The following is a 6,865-nucleotide window of genomic DNA, read 5'->3' as shown; positions in this document are numbered from 1 at the left end:
CTCTAAAATGCTAATTACAGCTCTTTCATCCGGAAAAATGAAATTGGCCACTCGGTCGTATATTTGGTAATTTTCTTCCTCTTCATTGCCCATACCCTCAAAAAGCAAGAATTCAGCTTTAAGCTAAAATTGTAAAAATTAGTTATTCAAACTTATTAATTATGAAAGTAGGAAATAATTTTGGAAAAATTCACATAAGGTTTTTCTCGGAGCTGGGGGTAGCAATCCAAAATTTCCTTCACTGATAAAGGATTTTCATCAATCCATTTACGCCTTTCGTGAAACAATTCACGAGATAGTTTTGGAATGTTCGAAACATTGCTTCGGCTTTTCTTTCATTCAGTTAGAAGATTTGGTTTTAAGGTGTCAATATCAACTGAGGGTGTATCTGTAATTTCTGAGGTGGCTGCCTTTTTAGTTCCACCAGATTCTGCTACCTTTTGGAAGTGCCGTATGTGGCGAATCATCTGTGACAACTTCTTCACAAAAACCCTGTAAATTTCAGCAAACATTTTACAAAATTACATATGTACTACACAAAGTTTGCTAAATTCATCCTCACTCATGGCCTTTTTGCTTTCTTGTCGATATGTATTGCTGGGTATTTGCTTAAGGCTAATTTTCCAACACTAAAGTAGTCACTCTTTTTATCCATTTGGTACTTAGCGTCTTAGCGAGAAGCTCATGTGCTAATTCAACAATCATTCCTGTAGCTAACAGATTGTGTACGTAGTCAGTTAACGGTGGTAGCTCTATTACCTCACTGCGCCCCTACATAAAATAATTTAGAAAAATTTGGTGACTAGAGTAGTCAGTATCATCAGGTAGTCCTTGTATTGAAAGCATTATAATAAAAAATCAGTTGGACTAATTTTAAAGTCTAACTGGTCTTTAGCATCAAAACGCGGTTAATATTATTTAAATTGATTGAGTTTCGAAATTTGTTTGTAAAATCGTCAACATCATCATCTCTTACAGGATGGGAAGTTTTTTCTTTTTCAAAGTTCCCAAAATCTTCCTTTTGAAGTTAAACTTCTTGAACCATTACAGGTCTCTAAAAAAATAAAAAAATATTAAGAAATGAAAATAAAGAATGCGAGTAACCAATAAAATACTGAGAAATATTTCTGATTGTCCTTTGCAATCATCATGGTTTCATTTTTGAGCTCAACTAGAGCTTCCCAATCGTCAATAGTTGTTCCATCACAATCCAAAATTACTTTAAAATGTCCGGGAGGCAAAGACATTTTTAAAAAAGCAAGAAAATGTGGTATCGTAAGTTGTCTGGTTTTAAATGGTCTTGGAACATTGAAAATTCGAGATCCTAATTCTACCTTGTTTAGAGAAATCATCAAATGAACTCGCAATAATTGCAAATTGCTTACTCAGTTTGTGATTTTAAACAAAGGCATTTTGAATCTGAAATAATTAAATTGTTAGTTGAGTTTCTTCGAAAACTGGTTTAATAAAATTTCGTCATAAAAGGACAATTCAAGTTTGTGAGCAAATGGGCATAGAAAGCCTTTAAGTTTTACCCCATATAGCCTTCCTGCATACTATTTTATCCTAAAGTACAATATACCATCACTTTTGCCCACCAACTTGAATTGCCCTGGAAAATGAGCCTGCATTTATTTGTACATGTACCTTTGAAAAGGCAGAAATGTGTCTTTAATCATGGAGTAAAGGAAGCCCAATAACAGGGAAATCAGAGTTAACTTTAACTCGATTCGTCGGAGAAGTGGCAATGAATGGACATGGACTCTTCTTAAGCATCTACCACAATTATACCCCATCCATTCATTGTAATTTTATAGGATTATTTGACCAGAACCGTCACATCATAAGTTAAGGATTTGGGAGCTTTAAAACCTCACATGTTTCACTGGAATTATTTTTGAAGTGAATTTAGTACCTTTGTCATATGTCTGTGTTATTGTATGTCATTGTTAAGTAGGAGATTTTCTGGTAGTACGTAGGTTGAGGCCATTTGCAGTTCAAACTTCTCAAGTAGAGAAAAATGTTTTCCTCAGGATGATCAGCTTATTTAGGCACATACCGATTACGATGCTCGTCATAATAAACGATTTTTAGTTTGGAACACAGCGTAGGACTTAAGGTTTACTACAATCACTTCTTGAATGATGACGATTGTTGGTGTAGTCGTGTAATCCACCCGCCCACCGCAACGCACCAGGATTTTGAGTTCGAACCCTCCGCCCGATCGCTGTGGGTAACAGGTTCCGTCACCTTGTCGCTAAGTTAGGGTGCTCGCATATCATGCCATCACTCGGGCCCATCCTTCGCCAAGTGCAGCTGGGTTTCGGTACTCGCGGGGGCGCCGAAGCCACGGCCCATGCCGCTTGGAGTTTTGTCAACCACTCCCACCTCGATGCCAAAGTATTACTCAAAGTCGACTTTCGCAACGCTTTCAATATGGTGCGTAGAGATCGCTTACTCGAAGCTGTCTTCAAGTCGCTCCCGCCAATGTTATCGGTTTTCGTCCCATCTTACCTTCGGCGACGCTCTTATATCTTCGGCGACGGGTGTTCAACCGCGTGGAGATGGGTGAAAAGACTCTTTGCATTCGCAACGCTCAAGTGGTCTCGCAAACTGCCCTACCTAGTCAAACTCATCTGGCGCTACCGACTCAAACAGTTCAAAAAACTGATTTGTGCCCAGGCCTTCTTGTCTGGCTACAATGTTGTAAATACTACTGTAAAAAATGTAAAAGTTCCCTTATCTGCCGTCAACCCCCACGCAATACCATTTGTTCCTCGGAAATGCGCTCCAACCGTAGGCCGCCTGACCGCTCGCCTTAAGACAAAAGCACATATCCTAAGCTCCTTAACCCACTAGCTCCACCCTTCACGACTTCTGTAAACTCCCCACCTTTACACAATCTCAAAGTGCTATTCCCAAACGCCTGCACCCTTACAACGTACAAAACTGCTTAACTATTCGCTCGTTTGCTCTACCAAGGCTTGAATCCAGGGTCCTTGATAGTGAACTTCGACTCCCTCAATTCAACATCTTCCGCTGTGATCCTGACGGCCCGAATAAAAACCGTGGTGTGTCTCTACTACTCCCTACTGTCCTATAAGCTAACTTCTTAACTATTGTGCCTTCCACTGACACCAAGCATTTCTCTAACAATTGTAGCTGCTCACGGTCATCCCTGGAAATTGTCGTTAGTCTTCTGTACCGTTTTCCCTCCTATGAGAAGCACGATGAGCTACTACAAGTGATAGCCGCCCTAGTCCAATATTGTACAACCACGCTAACTGAACCCTTACTACTGGGGGACTTCAACTATCCGCACATCTCATGGACCCTAAGGCAAACAGTCCCGCCGGTGGACCAAGCTACCAAATCCTTTCTTGAAGCAATCTCCGGCCATCACCTCATCCAGTCCGTTTTGGAGGTCACTCGTCTGGGCTACCTCTTCCAGAGACCAAGTACGCTTGACCTTATCTTTACCCTTAATGAGCACCTGGTCTATGATGTAGAACAGTATCCACCCCTTACCAAGAGTGACCACAATGTGCTGTCTTTCACTATTGCTTGCAGAAATCATGAACTGCTCCAGCTCCAAACTCGTCAGAGTAGAGACTTTTTTCGCGTTGGATACGAACACTTCTACCAATACCTCAGCTCCCAGAACGTGGAAGTCTGTTGGCTTAACTTTCTTACCGTCATGGATCGGGGCATTGACCTATACGTTCCTTTTCGGAAATTGCATCCATGCTCTCTTCTCTACTCGATTTGAAAAATCGCGCCATCATAAAACCACCACCTGGAAACGATATGTCCGCGCCCAAACCCGTCACTACTCCGATTCCCAAGTTGAGCAAGCTTACTCGTCCTATAAAAAAGCAAGCAATGCCTCCATCGATGCTTACCGAAATTTAGAGCGTAAGTTTTAGAACCCAAAAGCCATCTACAGTCACATCAACAATCTACGGAAAGTCAAATTCACGTTGACTAATATGAAAAGTGCAAACGGGTGCTTAACGTCGTCGCCAACCGATATGGCAGCGGTCTTGAATCACCATTTCGTCGCTAATTCATCCCGCGCCCCACCCTCAGCTTCATCTCCTTCCCTCATCTCTCTGGGCAGCTGCTGTCCGTCACTATTAAAATTTGACTCCCCTCCCTTAAGCCGTTGCTCGCTCTTTGTGAATTCTATGCTCCTGGTCCAGATGAGCTTCACCCCTTCAAGCTCAAAAGCTTGGCGACCTCACCAGCTTTCCCTCTTTCCACGATCATATCCAAAAGCTTCGAGTCTGGAATAGTACCGACGGATTGGAAACAAGCCTTTCTCATTCCTATCGACAAGGGAGGAGCCCGTAACGATCCCAATAACTTCAGGCCAATTGCCAACACGTGCCATGTCGCACGCATTAGCGAGAAATTAGCCGACGAACCATCTTGACGACTCGAATTTCTTACACCCAGTTCAACAGAGGTTTATGGCCAAACACTCCTGCACATCGAACCTCCTACAAGGCACCAACGATTGGACCGGCTGGCTTGATGATGGTAAGCCAGTTGACGTGATCTATCTGGACTTAAGCAAGGCCATCGAAACCAACCCACATAGTGGTCTCATTGAGGCATTGTGTGAAGCCGGCAACGGAGGCATGACGCCACAATGGCTCACTAACTTCATCTCAGATCGGCGTCACGTACTCTGTTGTCCTTTAAGGTCAAGTCTCCTCCCCACTAACGCCTCCTAACGGTGTCCCACAACGAAGCGTGCCGGACCTATCCTTTTTTCCACCTTCATTAACTCCTTGCCACGCGTTGTGGAACACTCGCAAATCTATCTCGTTGCGGATGACTCTAAACTCGCGCAAAGTGGTGTCAACCCCCGCGAGTATTATCACATTGATGGATCTCCCCTTCCAAAGCCTGACACTAACATTCGCGATTTGGGAATATGGATGTATCCCTCTTTAACCTTTAGTAACCACGCAACGCGTGTTGACAAAAAACTCAATTCCATTACCGGCTTGACACGTAGAACCTTCTTATTTCGTTCCCCAAAACTTATCCGAACGCTTTATAATTCCTTGGTGCTTCCACACATTAACTTTGCCTCCGAGGTCTGGAGCCCGCCACTGATGAGTGATCAAACCCGATTAACGAAGGCGCATAACCGCTTCACCAAATTGACCAAAGATCTTGCCACTCTACCGCCTGATGAACGGGATAAGCGCCTTAACCTTGATACCCTGCTACTTAGCCACGCCATTAATGACATTGTCCATATCTGAAACATGTGGTCCGGAAAATCTGCGCTCACCGTCTCAACTCTTTTCTAGTTTTCTACCCTCCGCAAGACACGGGGTCATCGCGCTAAGATTTTCAACCCACGTGTCAAAACTAATTTAAGCCGCTGGCAACTTGCGTTTCGTGCTGTACGCGGATGCAGAGCTGCCAGATATAAAATTACTTCTATCGCCCAACTGCTTTTTAAAGTAGCCAAATTTCCCGCCCAATATAAAATACAGTATTTTTTAAACTAGCCCAGTTTCCAGCCCAGTTTTTAACGTTTTAGTTTCGGAAAAAGGATAAGGCGCATAGATCAAACGCTAGTACGCATTGCTATCGTAAATTAAATAACGTTATTTAGATAAAAACGTTTGAAAACGGCGACTTTTAACAAATGTTTTTCAGGATAACTACTTTGAACACTGCATTGTTTATTTGTTTGTTTTATTTTATACTTTGAAACACGTTATCCTAAGAGACTCAGAGAGGGCGCCAGCTACAGAAATTGCTGATTGGTTGTTTGAACTTTCGATGCCATCACGTGGGGAAAAAGACCAAGTGTTTACCCTTTTTTTGTCAGCCCTATTCTCCTGTTGGCATCACGGTGGCGCGTTAAGCCGGTTGCCCGTGTTTTTTATCGGAAAAATGGTCAAAACCCAAAATGCAACCACCTTTTAGCCGATTTTCGTATATGGACTAAAGGTTTTATAAAGCAGCCCAAAACTAGCCCAACAGTCCAAAGCTTTTTTCTCCGGAAAACGAATCTTCAAAGAAGCCCAACTGGCAGCTCTGCGCGGATGATAGTTACTAAGTGACGCGAAGGTGGAACCCCGATGCTGTAATTTATAATATCAATAACGTTCCCATGAATCGTGTTTCATCAATGAAGATTCTTGGAGTTATTATATCTAGCGACTTTAAGTAAGCCTCTCACATCACTTACATTGGTAATCGTGCAAGATGCTTATGTGGGTTGATTCGTCAGACTACCGGTCATACTAAAGCTCCCCTGACTATCGTTCAATGTGCTTACCTGGTCTCGTGTATGCATCCAGGGCCGTCTTTGCATATTGTAAGGCCCTGGTACTTTTTAATTTGGGGGCCCCCTATGGTGGCGTACGAATGGGGGGCACCAAAGTGGTAACGATATAGCAAGTATGGGCTGTAGCCGAGTACTCTTCAAGGTAGGGCAGGCGAGTAGAAATTTATCATTTATTTTTGGTATCATGTACGGCCACAGGGTGGGAGTAATTGCCGCACCCCCCCTTCAATGAGCTACACTGCAGTAGAGTAATTACTTCAAATGTGTCTTATATCACTTACGGAAAGCTCGATCATTATCATTTATCAAACCGTTCTGTGTAACCGCCGAGCGAGTGAGGTCGCTATATCATGGCATTCCCTTAGAGTGTCTGCTGGCGCCCATGTTGGCTATTTCTCCAAAAACCAAATATTTCGGATTTTAGAAATCATTTGTCAAATTTGATTTCGGAAATGACCGGAAGTATTCGAACAAATACCGCCAGGTTTGCAAATTTTAACTAGAGGGAACATTTTGTCATATACCAAATATCAACGTTTTAGCTTG

The sequence above is a fragment of the Leiobunum rupestre genome, chromosome 11 (assembly GCF_980474605.1).
Source record: "Leiobunum rupestre chromosome 11, qqLeiRupe1.1.hap1, whole genome shotgun sequence".
Lineage (NCBI taxonomy): Eukaryota > Metazoa > Arthropoda > Arachnida > Opiliones > Sclerosomatidae > Leiobunum > Leiobunum rupestre.
This window is presented reverse-complemented; position numbering follows the sequence as displayed.